The sequence below is a fragment of the Pseudorca crassidens genome, chromosome 7, assembly GCF_039906515.1.
Source record: "Pseudorca crassidens isolate mPseCra1 chromosome 7, mPseCra1.hap1, whole genome shotgun sequence".
NCBI classification, from domain to species: domain Eukaryota; kingdom Metazoa; phylum Chordata; class Mammalia; order Artiodactyla; family Delphinidae; genus Pseudorca; species Pseudorca crassidens.
Window position 1 is genome coordinate 20,172,913 of NC_090302.1, and position 25,453 is coordinate 20,198,365.

General features: G+C 45.6%; 1 protein-coding gene across 19 annotated transcripts in view; it reads right to left on the reverse strand.

Annotated features, from left to right (window-relative positions):
- Positions 1 to 25,453, reverse strand: part of ZNF618 (zinc finger protein 618) — a 184,696-nt gene that overhangs the window by 136,608 nt on the left and 22,635 nt on the right. The window lies entirely within an intron of this gene.

Genomic DNA, 25,453 nt, shown 5'->3' on the forward strand with positions numbered 1-25,453 from the left:
CTTCCGTCTTCAACATTAAAATGGCTACATAAAAATTCACCAATTGTGATGTCTTTTTTAAAATGCACGCTGATATGACAGCTGTCATATACAATCTAACAAAATTGTTTCGAATGAAGTTAAAGACAACTAAGTGCTACTAGAGCCATCTTACAGAAAAAACCAAACGAATCTTTTGGCCAACACAATACTTCCTAAATGGGTGAGCTCTGACGTTCTACACACGTCATATGTCTCTTGATACATCAAAATATCAATGCATCAAATATCAACATCCAGAGTGATTATCTCCGGGTTCTGGGAAGGTTATAGGCGACTTTGACTTTTTTATTCCTTTTTTGCTCACCTGGACTTCCTAACATTTCAACAGTGAACATATATTCCTTTGGTTAATTCAAATAATAATAGAAGCAAAAAAAAAAAAAGCAAGAAAACACAACATAAGAAAGGTCAGGTTTATATAAAGGAAACACCAGGAGTGATGATTCACTTTAGGAGGCACTTTTTGCTTTGTAAAAAACTTTGTCATAAAAATCTTTTATGCAGGGAATAGTCCAAAAAAGGATTTGGTTAGCGGGAAACTTTTCAGGATGATGTGAAGTTCAGAAAGTCCTGTCTCCCCTGCGGGGAATGAAGAAGTTGTTCCTTCTTCCTTCCTTCCAGCCATGTGCTGTTTCCTTCTCTTCTCCTCAAAGGAGGTCACAGCACATCCCAATTCATCAGTTCTGAGCTCGGTGACCTCTGACCCCATCAGCCTCTGAGGTTTCTCCTTCAGATGCGGATGTCTTGTGACTCCGGAAAAACAGACTGGATCCTCAGCTGCTATAACCAGGAAGAAACCTTTGACCGACTGGACGGAGACAGAACATCCTCAGCCTGACAGGCAAAAGGCCAGAGCAATTCTCTGGGCTCAGAGCAGAATCTAGGTACATAACACTCACCTACTTTGAGAGATGAGGAAACAGACCAGAAAGGTGAAGTAACTTACCTATAGTCACCCAGCCATTGAAAAGAAGAAACAGGACTCAGGATTCCAACCTCAGTCTGACAGATAAATGAAGCTTTATGTTCAAGGAACTTTTAAAAATGGCAAAAGAGGGGCTTCCCTGGTGGCGCAGTGGTTGAGAGTCCGCCTGCCAATGCAGGGGACACGGGTTCAAGCCCTGGTCACAGAAGATCCCACATGCTGCGGAGCAACTAGGCCCATGCGCCACAACTACTGAGCCTGTGCTCTGGAGCCCACGAGCCACAGCTACTGAGCCCACGTGCCACAACTACTGAAGCCCGCACGCCTAGAACCCGTGCTCCACAACAAGAGAGGCTACCGCAGTGGGAAGCCTGCGCGCCGCAACAAAGAGTGGCCCCTGCTCGCCACAACTAGAGAAAAGCCCACACGCAGTAGCGAGGACCCAATGCAGCCAAAAATAGATAAATAAATAAATAAATTTATTTAAATCTAAAAATGGCAAAAGAACTAAGTGCCTGATCTGTGCTGGGTTCTGAGCCAGGACCACCAAGAGGAGAGCCACTGGCCCTGCCCCAGTGGAGCTCACAGGCAAGCAAGGGAAACCCATCACATAACTCCTAATAACCACAGAACTGCTCGTAACCATACAACTGACTTCCGCCTGTGAAATGGGCTACGCAGGGAGAGCTCATGCCCTCAACCACGTGAATGGAAACACAGCTAAGCAAAACTACAACCAGCCACACGGCAAACTGCAGAAACTCACCACAAAATCCTATTTGTACTACTACGAACTGTCATTGTGGCTCTTCTCATGTGCACTTCACATCCAGTGCTTCACTTAGTCCTCACTACCACCCTATGACGTGAGCTCATTTATCCCCATTTTACAGGTAAGTAAACCGAAACTCTGAAAATAAGTGAGAAATAAAGATCTCCTTCTCTCGTCTTAGAGTACCCTCTCCTAGCACTGCAGAGAACGGCCCCTGGCACGGGATGCACCCTGCAGAACGGCCCCCACGCCTTGCCACACACACACACACACATCACAGCTGAGGGGGTCTCCTAGCCTCCAAGGAGCTCCACACTAACGGCTTCTCTTGAGGCAAAGTTCTCAGAGACCAGGTGACTTCTGCATCACCATGGCAACTGGCTGAGTGAGGCCTGTCAGGAACGCGGGGGTACAAAGGCCTGAGGGTACCAGAAGGCTTGTTACCCTTGACAGGTGGTCTTCCAACACCTGCTGGGATCTCTCCATGTCCCTGCCCCAGTAGGCATCATATACGTGCCTGATAAATACAGATTCGAGGAAGCTGACACTGCCCTCTCCCTCCCAGGTGACCTGCTCCAAGCAAGTCCAACTCTCCCTCCTGCTCCCCCCATGTCTCCTTCACCCACATAAACCTCTGCTGTGTTACCCCAACCCAGGAGAGCCCTGAGGTGTCGGCAGTTAGTAGTGTCCAGGTATCCCCTGCAGCTCCACCTGGGTATTGTGACATTTTTTAATTTGTCATGATTTCCAGACCCCTTAGCACTACGGAGAGGCAGCCACTTCCTTTTCCTGGGCCTCAGTTTCTCCGTCTGCAAACTGAGACAACCATCCTCGCCTGGCCTGCTTCCCAGAACCACCCTGCAGAATCAGTGAGAAGACAGACGCTGAGGCACTCTGCAAACCTGAACTGCTGAGTCAAGGCGGGAGTGGAGAAGGTTCCCCCTGTGAAGGAGCCAGCGCCATTCTCAGGGGTCACCGGCAACGGCAACGCAGAAGCCAGCCGGGCCTCCCCTGACTCTGAAAAGGCTACCACTTGCCAAGGATGCTCCCGGCATAGAAGTCTGCCAGAATGGTCGGCAAGAAAGCCCGGCAGCCAGTTTTCCTCTTCGGGGGCGCGTGCACAATCACACACACACAATCCAACCCATAAATAAAAGTCTGATTATCACAAGCTTTTCCAAAGCCAATGTGACTGAGTTTTAATCTTTTATGAAGAAAAACTCACAGAATACTCAAGCGAGGCCTGTGCGCCTCAGGAGACCAGAAGTGGCTCTCGGCAGCCCCCAGCTACAGACACACCAGTGAGGGTCCCGGGACCTCTGCCGTCAACCGCTGCAGCATCCCGCCCGCCACAGCTGGTGTTCAACCAAGAAATCAGCAGTGAGCGGGTGCGGCTCTGCCAGCCCCAGCTAACTCTCCAGCCAGCCCGCTCCTCTTGGCTGCTGTCCCCGCCTTTGGCTCTTTCTACTCTACAAGATGTTTCTACAAGATCAGGGATGCCCTGGGATCCTTTTCAGACTGCGCGGCACTGGGAACAGGCTGAAAAGGATAAGACGGGACTGTCAAAGCCCCCAAGGCACACAGGAGAGGAAACAGAAAAGACCCCTCCCTTTCTAAATCATTAATTCAGGCTCGCCAGGAGGAGGCTACTCAAAGTATGAATTGTAGCCTCTGGCCTATGGAATCTTTCTTTCCAGGATTCATCTACTCATCCATTCATCCAAAAATTATTTGATGTGACCCTACTATGTGCCAGATGCTGTGAGTACTAGGAATGCAACAAAATGAGGGCTACAGACAGAAAGCCTTGCCCTCCTTCACAGAGTAAGGGTTGTTTCCAGGGCTGGGGCGGGGACAGCACAGGATGAGCCTGGAATACCTTGCAGAGTATGAGGACATGCTCAAAGAATAATGGACACTTGTCCAAAGGACAGAGGAGCCTGCATGAAGGGGCTGCCACTGGCCAAATCTGAAACAATTTGAGCAACAGAATGAGAGTAACGGATTACAGCCCATAAAACAAACAGCCAGGAGTTAAACTGGTATAAATAAATAAGTGAATAAATGGGGGAGAAAGGAGAGCTCTTTCTACAGCAGAATTCCAATTAACAAAAGCAGAAGGAATGACAGAAATAGGAAATCACTATTTGGCAAACCCCACAGCAATAACGGTTGCAGGCAGGAATCACCAAAGGATGCTAAAATTCGCAGGCGAAAAGTATGATGAGAATCAAGATATTTGCATAGGCGCAAAGTACCTCCCATAAGATACTTATTAATACAATAGGTAAGAGAGTAACTTGGGAAACCAGGCAGACACCACCTAACTGGAACCACGTGTTCAAAGTTCACATCCCCAGTGATAAATCATATCAACATCCTGTACCTCCTGCTGTGATGCACTGAGGAGGGGGCACCACTGCTTCTGGGCGTACTACTGCCAGAAACACATAACCTGAATCAGCGATCTAGCAAACATCTGGCAAACCTACGAGGAGCATTCTACAAAATAACTGGTCAGGACTCTTTAAAGGGGTCAAGGGCATAGAATTCAAAGCAAGGCCAACGACCTGTCCCAGACTGGTGAAAATTGAGGAGACGTGACAACTAAATGCAACGGGGGATCCTGGATTGGATCCTGGACCATTAGTGGGACCACTGGTGAAATCTGAATAAGGTCTGTGAGTTAGTTAGTTCATAGGACTGGATTACTATTACCTTCCTGTGCTAATATGAATTTCATAATATAACTGGAGCATTATACTATGGTTATATAAGGTGCTAACATTTGAGGAAGCTGGCTAAAGGACACATGGAAACTCTCTGCATTATTTTGCATAATTTTATGTCTAAAATGCTTTCAAAATGAGAAGGGTTTTTTAAGCCCTGCCCTCATAAAGTTTACATTCTTGGGAAAGAGAAGGAGGGAGACAGGAAGTATGACTTCTTTCTAGAGGTAAAATATATACTGTTCGATGGTAATAATATCAATACTATGGAGAAAAATGGAGCATAAAAGGAGGATGGATGGCAGGAGGGTATAACTTTAAATATCACGGTCAGAGAAGGCTTGCTGAGAAGAATTATATCAAAATGAGAGAATGAGCCAAGAAAGTAACTGGAGAATGCATTCTGCGCAGAGGAACAGCAAGTGCAAAGGCCCTGTGGTTGCAGTGCCTAGTGTGAGAGGAAAAACACGGCCGAGTGAGCCAGGGCAATCTCTCAGCTCCATCCCTGCTTCCAGGGGAACTGGCCACTCCATTCCACCCTCTCCACACGTCCCAGTCCCTCCTGAACAAGCTGCCGGATCAGCCACCTACAGGCAGCGCAAGGTTAAGTCTTAAAGCCAGTACATAAACCTGGAATCTTACTGTTTAAACTTCCAATCAACTACTCCTCAGGAAGGCATCACACTGAAGACTGTTTTCCCATTTTTCCAGAAATCCAATGGCCAATTTGCCCTCCAGAGTTGGAAAAGAGCAACGCTTTTCTGGTTGAGCACCAGATGAAGATGTTGGCTTGCATTAAAGGACCATGTTGTATGACACACATCTTGCAACACAACAATCACAGTCAGCGGGGCAAGATACTCTCACTCTGAGAGGGACTAAGAGAACAGCAGTTCTCAACACCTAGTCATCTGACCCTGGGACACCAGCCACCTGCACAACTCGTATTCTCAAGTTAAGTGCATTTCTGCTGAGATGTCATGACACCTGCTCATCAAATCATGTCCCTGCATCAAAACCTTCCCATGGGACAGTTTTCAGGCTAGACTGGTACCCTTTACATCTACAACTAAACAACACTGGGCATTTCTTAATTGCAGGAGAACTGCAAACTGAATTCGGTGTTCATTTTTTCTTCTATAAATTTTCTACTGGGACCTGTTACCTCCTATCTGCAACGGAGCTCATCACTGGCACCATGAAGAAACAAACAGCAAACTAACACTGGCAGAAAGACACGGAGTCAACGAGTTCCGCCTACACTGTCAGCTTGCTTCGTTTTCTGGGCCTGCGCTCATGGCTGTGATTTTTTGATTGCAGCCATATAACGTGGTCATGTTTTCCGCTAGTAAAACTGTCCTTCGGTCATACAATGGAATCAAATGGATCAACATCTCACGGTGCTGCAACAACAAAAAAATCTTTCTGGTGTCCTGGTGCTTCCCCCCAACACCATAATACACACACACACACACACACACACACACACACACACACACGTGCACACGCGCGCGCGTGCACACACACACACACACACCCCCCCTGAGAATGGTCCATCTTCATTGGTTCAAGGGGATAATAATATCTTTTCATAGGGTTGCCGTAAAGATAAATGTGATAAATACCGACCAGGTACCTTCATTCACTCACTCACCTAACATTTAGTAAGCATTTACTATGCCAGGTCCTTGCTGGCAACTGAGGACACAGTGATGAATAAGGCAGACATAGACTGTGCCCTCATGGGCCTTAAGGCTGGTTATATATATTTCCTTAGCTAGCAAAATTCTTCAGCTGGTTTTCAGGGGCCTCCAGCAGATAGCTGGTATCTATCTGTCCATCTACCTCTCTCTTTCTCTTCCTCCCCCTCCAACCCCACACCCTTATCACTACCCAAACACTCTCTGTTCAAGTAGACCACCTGCTATTTTCAGTCTCCCTCAAAAGATATTTTTAAGCATTTTCAAATACCATTTGCATATAAAGCCTCTGCTAATTATCATCTTTCCACCTCTTCATTAGAGCCTGGGATGGTCTCTCCTTTCCCCTCTGCCCATCTCAATGTTAACCACACCACAAGGTCACACACCTCCTCCGGTAGGTGTCCATGACCCCCTACCAACCAGCCCCCCTCCCCTCCCCCCAACACACCTCACATCCCCGAAGCTCAAAGGGAGCCCACAGCCTAACTTCTCAGGAGTTCACATCACCCTTCATCTCATCTCTCTACAAAGGCAGGGCAAGGGCAAGGACCTTTTCCACCGTTTGAGAATCCTCTGCCCCAATTCAGGGCACACAGGACACAAGCTCTGGGTGACACCTGGCTGGCAGCCGCACAGCAGCTCCAATGAACTCTGCCACAGCCAGCAGGCTCTGGAGAGGCAGGGAGATTTTTCTCAACCCTGAATTCCAGCACCCTGCACAGAGCCTGATGCCTAGTAGATGCTCAATAAAAAATGCTTGGTTGTTCTTGACACTGTTTATCTTTGAAAGTTTTGCTGAGCAAGGCAGAGGACTTCCTCTACTGTTAGTGGAGAGGAAATCAGCAATTATATGCTAATTATGCTCTTAAAATACTGGGGAGAATTGTTAGAAAGGCAGGGGTGTAAATTTCAAGGGGTCAGAGCAGTGCAGGTCATTCCCACAAGTAAGCCAGGCTGGGGTCCAGAGCTGGGAAGGTAAGGAAGCCACTCCCATCTGTTCCTGTTGACCTCTGGCCAGCAGGAGCTCCTGTCCACTGCTGCCTGGGCATCCAGGTTGTCAAAACAAGTGGGAAACCTGAATTTTTAAAGATGAGCAACTAAATCTACTAGTATGGGCAGACAGTGTTTAATCTCCGGTTTAACCTCTGTTCAAATACTCCTTCCCTCCTCCACCCAACTCCCATCTTGTTTACCGCAGTTTTGAACAGAAAAGGTGTTTTTATAATTAGCATAGTGTTTATGTTCCAACGGGAGCTTTCAAAAGGCTTAAAAATAGGCTGATTCCTTACACACCTTAACAGTTCTTCCCCTGAAGATCTTGTTTACACTAGCATTTTCCTTAGCAAACCTTCTTTGGGAAAGTCCAGCTGCAGTTCACGAATTCTTAAACAGGCAGCTCTGGATTACTGGGACTTCGTGGTGCACATATAGGCAACTTCCAAGCCCCACCAATGGGTTCCTCTGCCTTGTGGTGTGAAGTGGGAAGGAGGGTTTCCCCGAAACACCAAATTCTATAGCTAATGCTCACAAAGGGAACCCTGAATAGAGTATATTCCAGATCTTGACGGCCTGGCCACTCGAGGGCTCTAGGAAATAAGAGAAGCTCCTGGAACCTGGCAGGACTCTGGGATCCTAGAATAAACATGGACTTCAGTTTAAGAAAACCCAACTTAAGGGAGTTAGTCACCACCTTGCTAAAGGCTGGTTTATCCAATTTTCAGAAAGGATGTTCTCATGACAAAAAGAACCACCTCAAAAAGCCACTCTCGGGCTTCCCTGGTGGCGCAGTGGTTGACAGTCCGCCTGCCGATGCAGGGGACGCGGGTTCGTGCCCCGGTCTGGGAAGATCCCACGTGCCGCGGAGCGGCTGGGCCCGTGAGCCATGGCCGCTGAGCCTGCGTGTCCGGAGCCTGTGCTCCACAATGGGAGAGGCCACAACAGTGAGAGGCCCACGTACCACAAAAAAAAAAAAAAAAAAAAAAGCCACTCTCTCTAGGGTAATATTTAAGTCTTTATGTCTATTCAGGTCATTAAACAAAAGGTGTGCTTGGAGAGGGAAAGAGTGGCCTGGTTGAGGGAGGCTGGGTAAACAAAATTAATCTCCTTTCTTTACTGCAGGACTTTTCAGAGACTTTAAAGGTCCAATGGCTGCTTTGTATCTCTAAGATCGCATATGCTCCATTCGCAAGTGTATCTGGCCCTGAACTCATCCTCCTCCTTATTCCTCCTCTCCCTATGGACCACCCATGCAGCGTACTGCCTGAGTCGCCTTTCAGAGATGTTAGGGGAACAAACCTAAACTTCTAGGATTCGGAGAGGAAGGGACTTGCCAAAGATCCACAAAGTTAATTTAAGACAGAGGCTTCCCTCGAACCCAGGACCACAGTCACCCTCAAGACCAGCACTGCCTAGCCTACTGGTTTGGCTGAACAAGATCCGATCTGACAGAAGACAAGACAGTAACCCCAGAGCCCATGCACCAGGGAGCAATTCTTGCTGAATTCCCAGCCTGCTCATAGCACAAACTGCCGAAAAAGTATCAACCAACAGGTAGGACCAGAGCTGCAGGATCTTGTTTCTAAGAGGTCTATCTGAGCCGTCAGCCAACCATGACTTACATACCTCTAGGGACGGGGATGTCACTCCCTCTCCTCAGTTCCTCACATCTGGATACTAACTAGAGAAAAAGAACATTTCGGTGTTTTCTTTCCCATGAATGCAATGTTGCATGTTGTAGGGTATGGCCAGGGGATGCAGCTGTATTTTAAATTCGTCTGCAGAGGAAAGCAGTCAGCCACGGGGACTTTGAGGCACGGCAGCCCTGAATTCAAATCTCAACTCCACCAGGTACTCGTGGGTAGGTCGCTCGGAGTCCTGTGAGCCTCCATTTCCTCACCTGTAAGAGCCTGCGGAGGGGGTGCTGAATGAGAACCTGCGAGCAGCCCCTGACTGGCACAAGGGTTAGGGGTTAGGTGAAGTCCACTCTCTCACTCTCTCTCCAGAGCCTGCACCTCCCCTTTGGGTCACTGTCCCCACAGCCTCCCCTAGAAACTGCCCAGATGAACCTGATGAGAAGGAAGGGCAGAGATGGGGCAGCGCATCTGTAGCAACAGCTGCCTCTGACCAAAGGGACTGGAAAATCCTCATAACTCTGGTGCCGACAGGGTGTTCGAGAGCCAGTCCGTCACTCAACTGTGCAGATAGGGAAACCAAAGCTCAGGGGGGTGGGACCGGCCTCAGCACACACAGTAGGTTGGCGGGGGTACCAGACAGGGCGTCCGCACCCACAGCAGGAAGGAAGCTACAGCATCCCCAAACCCTCATCACGTCCCACTGATTTTTTAATCGACTTTAATAATTTACTGACACCAGTGGAGCTTATGAAGTAGTTTAATTGAATTAATTAGGCAGTCATGACTTACTCCTGAGTTCCCCCTTTGGCTCCGGGGAGGCTGTACCAGCCGCCTGTTTAACCCCTCGCATCCTAGAGGGGCTGTCACTCACTCTCGTTTAAAATGTATCACCACAGTCTCCGCCGGTTTCTTTCCTAAACTAGTTCTTACCCTGGTCCCACCTGTATCCCAACACTAAGCTCACATCTGCACCCAGCATCTGCCTGCCCTGAGTGGCTGAAACACTTCGATGGAGGAGATCCCCTCATGTGGATGAATGCTGCGTTCTCCTGCAGGTTTCCCAGGCAGCAGGGGCAGCAAAGCATGGGGATCCGTGACCCAGCGTGGAAACCACCAACTGGCCGGGCCCAGGCAATGGTCACCCATCACCCACTCTTCCCAACTCGTAGGCCTCAACTTCCCTCACCACCCAGGGGAGGCTGGTTGATGCTACTTGGAGTGTGGTCCACATCCAAGCACCATCAGCACCACCTGGAAGCTTGTTAGGACGCAAGACTCTCGGGCACCACCCTCACCCACTGAATCAGAACCTCCGGGGGTGAGGCCCAGGGAGCTGCATTTGAACAAGCCCCCCTGGTGATGCTCACACACACTAAAGATGGAGAAGTGGTCTGGGCAATCACTAAGACTCCTTCTAGATGACAAAGTCTGGGAAACAATCCAAAACACGAAAACCAATTCACTTATAAGATATTCTTCACAGCATTATTTACAATAGGGGAAGACCGGAAATAGCAAAATATCCCCCAAACAGGGCACTGCTGGGTAAACTAGGATACGGCCACTTCATGGAACACCCTACAGCCAAAACCGCAGGGTTTACAATAAAGCTGGGAAAGGCTAATCTTATGAACTGAGCTTTTCCCTTCTAAGCAGGAGAGAAATTGTATCTATTGCACCCATTGGTTAAAAAAGAAAACAAAGAAACAGAAGGTCAAAACGTCAAAGGTGTAAGCATCCGGTAGGGACCTAGAGGTGATTTTCTTTCTTCCTCAGACTTTTCTGTGTTTTCCAATTTTTTCAACTAAGAACATTTGCTACTTTTTATAATGAAGTAAAACAAACTTTGTTTTAAACAAAACAGAAAGATTCTGGGAGAAGATGCTGCTTAGAAAGCAGGAAGTTCTGCACTAATTTGGAATTCACTCAGCATCGGGCTTCCTATCTCTCCCACTGGACCGTGAGCTCCCTGGTGGCTGGGATAGGAGGGAGGGAGGGAGCAAGGGAGGGACGGACGGACGGATGGAGAAAAGTGATTTCAGATGAACAGCCCTATGAAACTGACTTTTCCCTTGACGCATAATCGGATGAGTTATTTAAGTAAAAACGTAATGGCGAGAGAGGAAACAGCCCTGAAGGTCCAGACTCGAGAGAAAGGAAAATTCATCCAGTGTCCACGAAGATGTCCTGTCCAGCACCTCACGCACTCATGCTTTCTCCTGGACACACCTGGCTGGCAGACACACGCTCATTAGGCGAGTAATAAGTCACTGTTTCCAGGAACTTCCAAGCTCGACGGCAAGTCCTCCCAGCTGGCTCACGGTAAGTGGACGCGGCAGGAATCAATAATTACAAAGTGCAGAGCAGGAGCCAGGTGAGCAAATACCAGGCGTGGATTAGAAGCTGGCCGGGCAGCATGCTCCCCCACTTAGAGGCCAGGACGGGGACTCACCTCGCACCAACTCTCTCTCTGTGGTCTGGGAAGCCATCGCACCAACTGCCCTGGCAGCAGCGACAGCGTGCCCCTGGCGCGGAGGTGAGAAACCATGGGTGTGTCCAGGAGAGCCGTCTAATGTGGCAGGGACAAGGGGCAGCATGGAGGGTCATAAGGATAGGCTGGGCCATAAGTACCAGGGGCGGGGAAAGGGGTGCATCCCTCTTCCAAGCACCACCGACTAGGAGAGGCTGGATGAGGAGGGGTAGAAAAGGAACCTTCCCACTGTGCTGAACTGCTGCTCATTTCTGAGCAAGCCCAGGCTTTGGGGCCAGGAAGCCCCAGGGAGGAAAGCACGTCACCGTCCTCATTCTCCTCTCCCCCAACCAGAGCGGGCAAGCACACAGCACCATGAGGCACTGTGGGGTGGCCAAATGTTCTGAAACCTCAGGAGAAAAACCTCAATCAGCAGCCGACTAGGGGACCAGGAGTGGAGTGGTCATCCTGAACCACCCGACCCTTCCCTTCCTCCGCAGATTTTCTCCTGCGGTTTAACAGTGCCCCTCCTGGAACCAGGGGGACAGGGACATACAGAGTCTCTGGCCCTTGAACTCCAAGCAAGAGCCAACAAGCTCTCTACATCCCAGAAGAACCTGGGCTGCAAGCAATCCCTGCCCAGGACGAGCCTTAGTCTCCCTCTAGCATCACACGATAGCGATACGTGCAAGGACCATCACGTCCAAATGAGGCATCTCAGGCTCAATGAGGGAGAGTGTCCTTGCTCGGCTCACACAGCAGTGGAGGGGCAAAAGCTGCACCTCAAACCCCAGACTCCTACCCCACCTCAGCAATGGCGTGGGCACTACAGGATCCACTGGCTTAGGGGATAAATGGTGATCAACCCAGGGGCTTGCTGGGTACCGTGAAGTCTTATGGAATTGGACCAGAAAGAACCCAAACACAGTAATGAGCTCCCTGTCCCTACAGGGGTTCAAGCAGAGGCTGGGGAGATGATCTCTTCGTAGGAATGATGCTTTAGAGACTGAAGGACAAGACCTGGGTTTTTTGGGGGGGAAGGAGGAGAATGACTTTGACATTCCATCCTTATTGTGATATGTTATGGTTCTTCCACAGTGAGGTAGACCGGTGTCTACCGGTACAAGTGATGAGTCTGTGCCATGGTCCTCCAACTGGGTTCCTCTCCTCCAGCCTGCTTCAGGGGCCAACCAGGAGGTGGTCAGGCCAGGACCTGTCTCGTCAGGGCCGACTTCCCCACCAGGCAAAGGAGTCACAGTGCTTGGGCCCACAAAAGTGCTTTAATTTCTTTAAAATCAAAATAAAGAAACTGAATTTTTAGGTCAGAGAAAATATTTACCAGATAATATTAATACACTCATCTTTATAGCAATGCAGTCATAAAATGTAACTTTTAATATTTTTATGAAGGAAGGAGCCCACAAAGGCAAGAGTATCTGGGGCCCACGAAAGTCATAACATGGCCCTCCCTCCCCAATTAAAAAAAATTGCTTTTACCTATTTAATAGATTGAGCTCCTCTGTAAGACTTCCTTTGTGAAAGGGTTCTTTGGCTAAAGAGATTTTTGAAAGCTTGAAGTAAGTAAATGTAATATTTTACTCAACCAAGTGTTAGGGTCTTAACTTATGAACCAATGAAATGTGGTGTCGTATTAATCACTGAGCTTTCCCAAGCCAAAGGCTCCAGCACGTCTGTGACTCCCAGTTCTTGTGACCAATCCTGATGTGCCACTGGCTTTAGGCGTCAGCGTTTCTTACTAAGAATGTAGACTCACTGTGCGCTATCCGCTCTTTTCATGTCATTTCCAATGGATGTCTTGAGACTCAGAAAGTACTAGATGGAAAACAATAATGCTGATCTCTTCTAAAATGGATTCCTCACTTCAGACTCACTCCCAAGCCCCAACAGTGATACCTCCTTACTCTGAAAGGAGCACTTTAGATCTGAACAAGGGCAATCCCTCAAATTGGATAAACGAGGTGAATAGTTCCATCAGGAGAAAGGAGAATCCAAGAAAAACCTAAGGCAGGGGAAACTCAGCCAATTCAAAGACAGTCATCTACCAGAGGACCTCAACCCGCAGTGTGGGACGGCACTGCCTGGGTGGGGAGTTTGTTAAAATCTCTGATTCTTCACCGCCCCTGCCCCCCGAGATTCAGAAACAGCAGGGGGAAGCTGAATTCGCCAGCTGCTTTGGCGCAGGAGGTCTCAGACCATCCTTGGAAAAGTGCTCATTTACTAATGATGAAAGAGAGAGTTTGGGGGAGTCCCCAGCCTGTTGGGCCCTTGTTTCCTGGTGCCAATTACGGGGTAAGGCTCTCTCGACATGCAACCTCCCCCCCCACACACACACACAATTCCTCTGCTCTCCCAGCTTTACCTTCCCCAGGAGCACCTCACCCCCACCCTGGGGATGAAGAACAGGGGCTCCAGCACTGAAAAGTCGAGGCCTGACATCTCCCCGCATCTGTTCAATGCCTGGGCAAGAGTTGACTCCGCCAAGAGAGAGTGATAGCCAGGAAGCCTCACTTGTCCCAGGTGGTGAGAGAGAACAACTGACGGTTAGAACCTGGGAGGGGGGAACGCTATTGTCAAACCAAGGCCAGACAAGAGATGTTGCTCAGCAGGTGGCAAGGAGACCAAGGGAGCACCATGGATGACGGAGCTTCAAGGGCCAGAGGGATGCGGTTCACACTTTTGTTTCTGCCTATTTGGCATTCTTTCTTCCAATAAAGAACCATCTTGTCCTTTCAGGAACCCACAATCCCAGTCCCCAACTCCAAGAGGACCAGATGACCCACGTCCATCCAATCAGAACAGCACACCCTCCTGCACTGTGATTGGCTCACGGATAAGCCTGTGACCCAAGCTGGGCCAATAGGAGCCTTTCTTGGGACTTTGGTTGAAACCCTTGGGAAACAGGTTCTCTCTTTCCACCGGGACTACTCCACTGGGGTGAGAAATAAGCCTGGAGACACTACAGCCATTTCTGCCACCACTTGGGGAAGGCCTGCATAAAGAATAAGTCAACAAAAGGAAACAAGAGCTGAATGGAAAGCAACACATTTCTGATAACCCCACCTAAGTTACCTGAGTCCAGCCCTGGACTTTACCTCACCTAAGCTACCTGAGTCCAGCCCTGACGTACCTCCGTAGGTACGTCAACAAATGTCGCTTTTCGCATAAGCAAGTTTTAGATGAATTTCTATCACTTGCAGCCTAAAGGGTCTTGACTAAAATGGATAGTCTGTTGTATGAGCCAGCAGATTAGGTTTAAAGGTAGAAAGAATCCTCACTTTCCTGGAAATTAGCTGTGTGACCTTGGACAAGTCATGACACCTCTCTCAGTTTCCATTTCATCCCAAGCTCCCAAGGTTGTGATGGAGATTTAAATTATATCACAATGACTACATGAAGCAATTGGGACATTATTTAGCATTTGCAGGTGCTCAACAGATGTCAGGAAAGAAAGTAGCAGCCTAAAAGAAGATCCCCCAAGGCATCCCCATTTGTTAAGGAAATTATATTAGTCCTACAATGCCCAGCTGAAAGACAGCATGGCAGAGCAAAATGGCCACCAGGGACTCAAGTCTAAAGAGAAACAGCTCAGAGAAGCCCTTTATTTATTTTTTTAATTAATTTATTTTTTTGAGATGAAAAACAAGTTGTTTTAATGTTTTGGGGACTCTCAATATCGACGGTCCTGATATAATTATGAGGTCATTGTGAAGTTCAAATGAGTTAATACACACAAAGCACATACAACAGTATGTGACATATAATAAATGCTCAATAAATTTTGGTTATTACTATCACCATTAGTTCCAGATAGAAGTAGTGCTTATTACATGGAAAAGAGAGGCAGAAAAAAATCCACTGAGATATGCAACTACCTATTTTTTCTTTCATTTTTCTATCCTTTCTACACTTATATACTCCTTGGACGCCACTTTAATTATTGCAGTGAAAGTATTATTTTATTTATTTTTTTTTTAAAACATCTTTATTGGAGTATAATTGCTTTACAATGGTGTGTTAGTTTCTGCTGTATAACCAAGTGAATCAGCTATACATATACATATATCCCCATATCCCCTCCCTCTTGCGTCTCCCTCCCACCTTCCGTATCCCACCCCTCTAGGTGGTCACAAATCACCGAGCTGATCTCCCTGTGTGATGCAGCTGCTTCCCACTAGCTATCTATTTTACATTTGGTAGTGTATGTATGTCAATGCTACTCTCTCACTGCGTCCCAGCTTACCCTTCCCCCTCCCCGTGTCCTCAAGTCCATTCTCTACGTCTGCGTCTTTATTCTTGTCCTGCCCCTAGGTTCTTCAGATTTTTTTTTTTTTTTTAGATTCCACATATATGTGTTATCATACGGTATTTGTTTTTCTCTTTCTGACTTACTTCACTCTGTATGACAGACTCTAGGTCCATCTACCTCGCTACAAATAACTCAATTTTGTTTCTTTTTATGGCTGAGTAATATGCCATTGTATATATGCACCACATCGAGAAGCCCTTTCTTAAGAACTGTAAACCCTGGCATGTTCCCAGCACTTTACAGAGCTCAAAGCAGTTTCATATCATCATCTGTCCCCACAACCTCTGCTATTAGAATGAGACTCTCAAAGTATAAAGTGGCACAGCCTTTACAAGGGCTAATTTGGTAATATTGTTAAAATGCACAGTCTCTGAGCCCCCGATGCCTCTTCCAGGAGTACCCTCATAAATATAAAATAACATTGACATGAGAAGCGCTGGTGGCTTCTAGTCATGAGGAGTAAGAGGGACCAGATTTACTACCCACCTTAAACAACTAAGAAACCGGACAAAACACTTGAAACAATTATTTCTAGACACTGGGCAACAGGCTTACAGAGCAGCAACCCGTAAGAGAGGAAAAGCAAACATGCTGGTCCTACAATTGTCCCAGCTAACTGCTTGGAGAATTTCTAAGCTGCAGTGCAGGGAGGAAGAGCAAGCAGAGTTCAAGAGTTCCCCCGCCCCCGCCACCAAGTTGAGCAGACAGTTTAAAATGGGGGAGGGCCAAGGAAGTTAGAGAGGGTAGAGAGTCAGAGCAGACAGAGGTGCCCAATGCGCTCCAATTCTCCAGCTGTTTTAGTGCTGATCAGCACATGCATACAAGGAAACTGCCTAAGCCTGGAACAAGAACCAGAAAGAACCTAGCAGAACAATTCTCAGAGCTCACACAGGGCTGAGAATAGTTCATATTCCCACCAGCCAAAGTGGGCAAATCTCCTAGTACACAAAGGCATCAGGGAGGGTACTCAGAAAGGTATGGCCTCAACAGTGGGGAAAAATTAGCACTAGACCAGGAATCAGAACACTTTTTCTATGAAGGTCCAGAAAGTCAATATTTCAGGCTTTGTGGGTCATCGCAGAATGAAAGTAACCACAGACAATACATAAACCAATGAGCACAGTTGTGTTCCAATGAAATTTTATTTACAAAAACAGGCCAGATTTGCCCCATGGACTATAGTCTGCCAAACTCTGCTCTAGAGACAGCTCTGGTCCCACACAACAATTTAACTGCTGTGGTAGGCAGAATAGTGGCCTCCCAAAGATGTCCACATCCTAACCCCCAGAATCTGTGAATTTCTGAGGCTACACGCAAAGGAAATCAAGCTTGCTAATCAGATGAACGTGAGATGGAGAGATTATCCTGGATGGATTCTAGATGGCTAATCCTGGATGGATTATCTGTGTGGGCCCAATGAAGAGTCCTTCTAAATAGAAAAGGGAAGCAGAAGAGATGGCAGCATAAGAAGGACTCTGTCCAACATTTCCGGCTTTGAAGATAGAGAAATGGAGCCACAGGCCAAGAAATGCAGGTAGCCTCTAGAAGATGGAAAAGGAAACAGTTTCACTCTTAGAGCTTCCAGAAGGAACACAGCCCTGCCAACACCTTGATTTTAGCCCAGTGAAAGCCATCTTGGACTTCTGATCCCTAGAACTATAAGATAGTAAGTCTCTGTGGCTTTCAGCCACTAAAATTGTGATAATTTGTTACAGCAGCAATAGTAAACTAATACAGAAACAATAACAGAATAAAGTACAAAATATTTAAAGGAATGCTAACACATCCAGCACTTAACAATGTAAAAGTCACAATATCTGTCAATCAAAAATTACTAGGCATGAAAGAAGCAGAAAAATCAATTAATAGGAAGAGACCCAGAAATAACAGAGATACAGACTTTAAGGACATTAAGGCGGCTATCATAAACGTACTCCATAAATTCAAGAAGGTAGGGAAAAACATGAGCATGTTAGAGAGACAAGGGCAATATTTTAAAAGAAACAAATCAAACTTCTAGAGACGAAGAATACAGCGCCTGGCATGAAGAACAGATTAGATACTAAAGAAGAAAAAGCCTGACAAACTCGAAGACACAACCATAGAAACTAATACTAATAAAACACAGAGAGAAAAAAGATAGACAGAAATAAACAGGGCATCCACATGCTGTGGGACTTCGAAAGGCCTAATACATATGCAATTGAAGTCCCTAAAAAAGTGAGGGGCAGGAGTAAGGAGAGAAAAAATATCTTTAGAAATAATGGCCCAAAGTTTCCAATTTGATACAGACTACTATAAACCTACAGAACTCAGAAATTCAGAAGAAGAAACAAAGGAAACTACGCTCAGGTCTATCACAATCAAAGTGCCTAAAACCAAAGATAAAGAGAACTTCTAAAAAGTAGTCAGAAAATTTTAAAGATATAACATACAGAGGAACAAAGATAAGAATTACAGCCAACCTCTCAGCAGAAACGATTAAAACAGAAGGCAGTAGAACAACATCTTTAAGGTACTGAAAAAAGAAAAGAAAAGAAAAGTCTGTCAACTGGAATTCAATACCTAGCAAAAGTAGCTTTCAAAAATAAAGACGTACAAAAGCTAAAGGAATTCATCACCAGCAGACTAACGCCAAAAGAAGCGCTGGTTCTGTCATTATATAGCCAGAAAACTGGCTATACCCCAAATGCCCATCAGAAGGGGACTAGTTACATAAACTATGGCAGAACCTTAAAATGAAATACGGAGCACTGATAAAAACTGAAGCAGATCTGCTGGGGCCAACACGGAATGGCCTTACGACATCCTATTAAGCGAGAAAAGTTAAACTGTAAAACATTATGTAAGGTTCACATTTGTGCCTGTAAATATGGAAGACCTAACATAAGCTATTCCACTGTCACCGTGCTTAACTCCTAGAAATGGGGCTTAGGAGGTTGGGGAGCAATGTGAAGGGGCCCTTTACATTTTTAGTCTTTCTTCTACTTATTTCTGTGTCATCTAAATTGTTTTCAAAGAACACATATTCATACGATTTCCGTTAAAAATTTTTAAAACAAAAGTCCTTAGCTGGGATATAGAGCAAGCCCAATAGACAGTCAACTTCTTAACTGGCCAACTGCTGTTCTGATTTACTCAATTCAGGGCATGGAAACATCCACTCCTTTTGCTTCCTTCAAATGCTCTCCATTTCATTCTATACTAAATTCCACTCCTGGGTACACATCATAACAAAGGTCTTACGGAGATCCACGTGGGAGCATGCATAAGGAGGCTGGCTGCAGCTTTATCTGGGGTCGGGGGGAGTTAAGGCAACCTGGTTGTCCATCAGTGAGAGGTGGATGGGTAAAATGTGGCAGCTGCACCCACCGGCTAGAAGTAACGTGACTGTTTTCAAACACTCAGAGCTGAGGGACAAAAGTGAGAAACAGAATGAGATCCAGATACTAAGGCATTGATGTCAACTTTTGAAACATGCGCACGAAACAACAGCACACGTTTTGTAAGAATCTATATAAACCCCCAAAAAAAGCATGTTAAATACACAAAGTGAATGGCTTAGAGATAGGGGAGAAGCAGAAGGGGGAAATAAGGATAAAAAGAAATAACAAACAAAGCAAGAAAGGGCTGTAATGAGCCGAAAATGATCATGCACCCTAAACTGAGTATATAATTAACTTCACCTGCTGCTCATGAGCTTAAAAAGGAGGGCAGGGCTTCCCTGGTGGCGCAGTGGTTGAGAGTCCGCCTGTCGATGCAGGGGACGCGGGTTCGTGCCCCGGTCTGGGAAGATCCCACGTGCCGCGGAGCGGCTGCGCCCGTGAGCCATGGCCGCTGAGCCTGCGCGTCCGGAGCCTGTGCTCCGCAACGGGAGAGGCCACAACAGTGAGAGGCCCGCGTACCGCAAAAAAAAAAAAAAAAAGGAGGGCATAAAAACAGGTAACATTTGAGTGCTCGTTGTGTGCCCGTGCTTTATATGTATTAACTCATTTAATTTTCACAATTAACTTTCATGGGGTTTTCTGATCTCCAGTTTATAAAGAGGAAACTGAGACCCAGAGAGGTGCAGCAACTTGCCCAAGGTCACACAGGGAGGAAGTAACTGGCAAGACTTGAATCCAGGCTGGCTGGCCAGCCCTGGAATCTGTGCTCTTCACCCCCACCTAGGCAGCTGACTCTACCTACCCTGCTTACAATGAGGAAATGGAAGCTCTGCCTTTCCTTCTCAGTACCACAGGAAGTTAGAATTAGAGCCTATATTACACCTCTTATATTATAAGACCTCTTATCCGAATGCAAAAAACAGACCCCAAAAGGCATGCTAGGAGGCACCTGGAGGCCAAGAAAACCCAAGCCAATGTCCCTCCCTCTGTGGCACACTTAGTCCCGCTGCTTCCAGACTAGACAGAAACAAAACAAAAATGGTTGGAAAAACAGTAACTTGGAACAAAAGACATGAAGGGTTAGGCACCAAGGGAGCGACAAGAGAGAGGACAAAACCTGCTTCCAGGCTTGTGACCCAGCCCCAAAGACAACAAGAAAGCCTGGGGTTCAGCCACTACAAGGCGGCGTTTATGAGCAAGAAGACCCTGTGAGGACCCTGCACCTTGGCTGGGCCTGCCTCTCAGCTGGGATGGGGACTCCAGCCAGGGAACAAGGGGCTTTGCTGGGCCTGGTTTCCTCACGTCCCGGAAAAGCCCATGAGGCCCTGGCACGGGTGCTGATGTATCAGCTAATATCTCATTCAAGTTGTCAGCGTTCTGTTAGAGCCAATTCAGTGGGTAATTAAGGAAAAAGTTGGGACCAGATGGGAAAGCAGATGCTAGGTCAGCCGCAAGTACAGTTCCCTGCAACTGTCTGGAAAAGCGCTGGGCTGGCTAAGCCCAGGAGAGTAGGGCTGAAGCGACAGCAGCCCAGAGGGGAGTGGGAGAAAGGAGGTGCCCATTTTAAAGATAAAGAAACTGAGGTCCAGAGAGGCAAGAAGACTTGGGGGCTGCTGGAAGGATGAAAGAGAATGAGAATAAAAGGAAAACCAGAAGCTTGGAATAAAGGGGGTGATCTCCCCTGTGGCAGAACTGGACACAAGGCAGGACCCCCCAAAGCAGAACAAAGGACCTCTAGAAACAGCGAGAAAGGACGGTGCTGTTCCAGCCTCAGCTCCGTCACTTCCTTGCTGCCTCACCTCAGGTAAGTCACTTTTCCCTTCTGTGCCTCAGTTTACTCATCTGTAAGATGGAGGAAAGGACCCCTGTGCAGCCCACTCAAAGGAATGATGAAGTTAATTACAGTGCCTAAGTGTTGGGGATAGGAGCCAGAATGCCTGGGTTTGGCTCCTGGCCTCCCTGCTCACCAAATGTGTGACTAATTTCACTTGGCCTCAATTTCTCCACCTGTAAAATGGGAGGAACAGTACATACCTCACAGGTATGTTGTGAGGATCCAATGAGTTAATAAGACTTAGTACAGTGCAAGACACAGTGTAAGTGCTCAAATGACAGCTCCTACTACAGCAAGTACGGAGCCAATAAAAAAGGACCACTGTTACGTTCATGGAGCTAGCTAGAAAAACACTGACGTTTCAGTGTTAAGTGAAAAAAGCAGGATATAAAATTGTATGCACTATGATGATAGTTATATTACACAACAGAAAAAAAGTACATCTAGAAAAAAGACAAACTTAATGAAGAGAACCGCTAATCATGATTACAAAGTGATATAACAATCATGGATTTATTTTCCTTTAATTCTCTATATTTCAAGTTTTTAATATATGAATAACTGCTTTTATAACAAAAAGGGGAGTTAAATACAGTGAGTTTTAAATGTTGGGGAAATGGCTGGGCTTTTTCATTGGGTTCCTAAGTTATAACAGTAGCTGGGGCTTTTTCATTGGGTTCCTAAGTTGTAACACTAGCAGGACAGAATAAAAACAAAAACCAAAGGCAGTGGTTACCTAACCTGACACTGAACCCCAAACCTGCAAAAAAGATGAAAGAGCAGAGTCCTGTAAGGCAGGGGACACAGGGACCACCAACACCCCACAGACCGACCACAGGAATATAAAAACAGGAGGTGCTATTTATATAAATTTTACATCTAGACCAGGTGAACTAGTCTAACATGAAAACAATCAGAACAGCGGTTGCCTCTGGGAGAGGAGGTGGCAACTGACAAAGGACACAAGGAGAGCTTCCAAGAGGCAGAAAGGTTCCATAGTGCAGTAGGGATATGAGTTACACAGGTATATCCATTTATCAAAACCTTCAGCTACAACTGTCCATTTTACTTATGCAAGTTCTTCTTGAAACAGCTCTAATAATTTAATAACCACCACCATCATCGACCGGGGAGAGCAGGTGGAGGTATAGGTGATGAAAGACTAGCAACATACTGATGACTGTTGAAGCTGGACAATGGAACATGAAGGGTCATTATACAACCTTGTTTACTCTGCATACTTTTGAAACTTTCCATAATCATTTTTTTAAATAGGAGGAAAACAGTATGCTAGTTTTCTCAAAAAGTTAAACATGGAATTACTATATGATCCAACAATACCACTTCTGGGTATATACCCAAAAGAACTGAAAGCAGAATCTTGAAGAGATAATAGTATACTCATGTTCACTGAAGCATTATTCATGATAGCCAAAATGTGGAAGCGACCCAAGTGTCCACTGACAGATAAACAGATAAAATGTGGTATATACACACAATAGGAGATTATTCAGCCTTAAAAAGGAAGGAAATTCTGACACATGCTACTATGTGAATGAACTTTGAGAACATTATGCTAAGTAAAATAAGCCAGTCACAAAAAGACAAATACTGTATGATTCCTTTCATATGAGATACTTAGTCAAATTCATAGACAGACATAGAATGGGGGTCGCCAGGGGCCAGGGGAAGTGGGTCATGGGGAGTTGTTTAATGAATAGAGTTTCAGTTTTGCAAGATGAGAAAGTTCTGGAGATGGACAGCACAGCAGCATGAATGTACTTAACACTACTAAACTGTACACATAAAAATGGTGAAGATGGGCTTCCCTGGTGGCGCAGTGGTTGAGAGTCCGCCTGCCAATGCAGGGGACACGGGTTCGTGCCCCGGTCTGGGAAGATCCCACATGCCGTGGAGCGGCTGGGCCCGTGAGCCATGGCCACTGAGCCTGCGCGTCCGGAGCCTGTGCTCCACAACGGGAGAGGCCACAACAGTGAGAGGCCCGCGTACCGCAAAAAAAAAAAAAAAATGGTGAAGATGATCAATTTTGTGTGTATTTTACCACAATTAAAAACTAAAAGGAGGTCCTAAAAGTTAGAAGAGGATTTCACACACAAGTCGCCCACTGAAGACTTGGTGCTAGATGTTAGGGACAACAGGAACGAACCAAGAGGCATCACAGTGGATCATCTCACAGCCACGCTCCTTGAGATTCCGACACAGAATTGTTAAGGTGAAAACCAAAGGCAGCTGGGGGTGAGATGGAGGGTCTGTGACAGGACCTAGAGAGACTGCCCCCCCTCCCCTTTATGGAATTTCCACATAGAAATCCCAGTGGCAGCTAAGCTTCTTCCAGGCAGAGCTTTTCAGTTCAACCCCGAGCCCATCAGGAAAGAATCTGAGCATGGCCTGCTGGGTATATCACAGTGTTGCTTTACTGAACCAAACTAACGATGGAACCCAGACTGAGAAAACCTACAGCCGCATCAAGTTCAGGCTGCTGCATCACTCATCCATCATATCAACTTCTAACATCTGGCCCTCCCCTTTCAAGATCTGAGCAAGCGGCTACTGATATCATTTTAATACCAGACCAAAACATACCTTTCCTTATTTAGAATGAGTAAAGGACGCAAATAGGGGGAGGGCAAATGAAACAAAATTGTGTAACCAAAAAAAAGGAGATAAGCCTTCCACTCAAGATGCAGAGAAGGGACATACAAAACATAGCTTTCACTCTAGGAAACTGAAATCAATGTTAGACACACTCTCCTTTGCCCTCTCAATAAGACTAAATGAGAGCAGAGTGAAATGAAAAGGAAGCTCAAGAAATTAAGGAGAACAAGGAACCAAATAAGGCCGCTGCAGAATTAACAGCAGCATCAGAAGCAGTAAACAGCAGAACTGTCAGAATAAAACACTGAGTATGTAACGCAAAGGATAAGCTTGAGAAGCACTCATAAAACTCAGAGGAAATAAATAAAAAGAGATTAAAATAATCAAAAGAAGAGATAATTATGGAAAACAAATAATAGGGATATATGGATATAAATGATTAAATGCCATTCCAAAAAGAGATGAGACCAGTGGAACACACGGAACAAAAATTTCTCTATTATTAAGAGCTAAATCTACAGACCAAAAGTACATACCATGTACCTAGCAAACGAAGTACAAGACACCAAACATAAGATACTGCCTGGAATAACCCTGGGATTTCATGGGGGAAAAAGAATATGACAGGCGTTCAGGAAGGATGGCGATGGGGTGCAGGAATCAACCACAAAAGTAAAATACCATGTGGGCTCTGAACTACCTTCTCCCATATTAACAACCTAAGACTCCAGAACATCTATAGAGTATTGAGAGATAAAATGTTTAACCCAAAATGCTCTATTCATCCAAGATGACATTTACATAAGAAGGAATCAAAAATATCTTCTTGGGCTTCCCTGGTGGCGCAGTGGTTGAGAGTCCACCAGCCGATGCAGGGGACGCGGGTTCGTGCCCCGGTCCAGGAAGATCCCACGTGCCGTGGAGCGGTTAGGCCCGTGAGCCATGACCGCTGAGCCTGTGCGTCCAGAGCCTGTGCTCTGCAACGGGCGAGGCCGCAGCAGTGAGAGGCCCGCGTACCGCAAAAAAAAAAAAAAAAAAAATTCTTCTTAGTTATACAAGTACTTAGAAAAAAAGAAAACTATAATTAGATGAAAGAAGTAAAAAAAAAAAACAAAAAAAACAAACAAAACACATTAGGTATTATAATAAATATAAACAGGGGTAAGTTCCAAAGACACAGATACTCAAAACTCCAGGTTTTTAAATATAAAAAACTACATGCCATCTGAAAGAAATATAGCAATTTTTTAAAGGGCATAGAAAGGTTAAAAGTGAAATAAATATATAAAATTTTATCAGGTAAGTTCCAACAACATGAAGTAGGAAGTGCTTTATAAAAATCACTGGAACTAAAGGTGAAAGCAGAAAACATTATAAAAATTAGAAAAACTATAACTGAAAGTAGAAAGCATAAAATAGGTCAAGGAGGGCCTATTTTTACAGATGAAGGGTACAACCCGTAATAAAATGTAGTAAGCAGGTAAATTTCTGTTAAATAACCTAGCAACAAAATATATACAGTAAAATGTAAAGAGCAAAAGGAATACAGTATGGGAAGACATAGTAAAGAAACATAGTATGGTAAGACATTAACAGACTCTCAAATTCTTGAAATAATAAATGAAAAAGCAATATGACTGGAGCCCTATAGGGAATCTGAAAAATGTAATTAATAATGATAATGATATATAAAATTGGGAAATATATGTATATAGCAAATAATAAACTCTAAAAGAGGAAATTACTACTTCTGCAAGCAAATGAAACATTTACACAAATTAATATTTAAAGAGGAATCCAAAAATGCCTATAAATCACCAAAAGCAGAACTATCACTGGCAACATTCTCTTAAAATAAACTAAAAATGAATAAAAATAAACACTAATGTTAAAAAGGGAATCACACAAAAATTTAAATTATATTTTGAAATAATCTGTAGGCTAAAGAGAGCATCAAAACTAAAATTACAGAATATTTAGAGGAGAAAACAGTAACAATACTTCACAGTAAGGTTT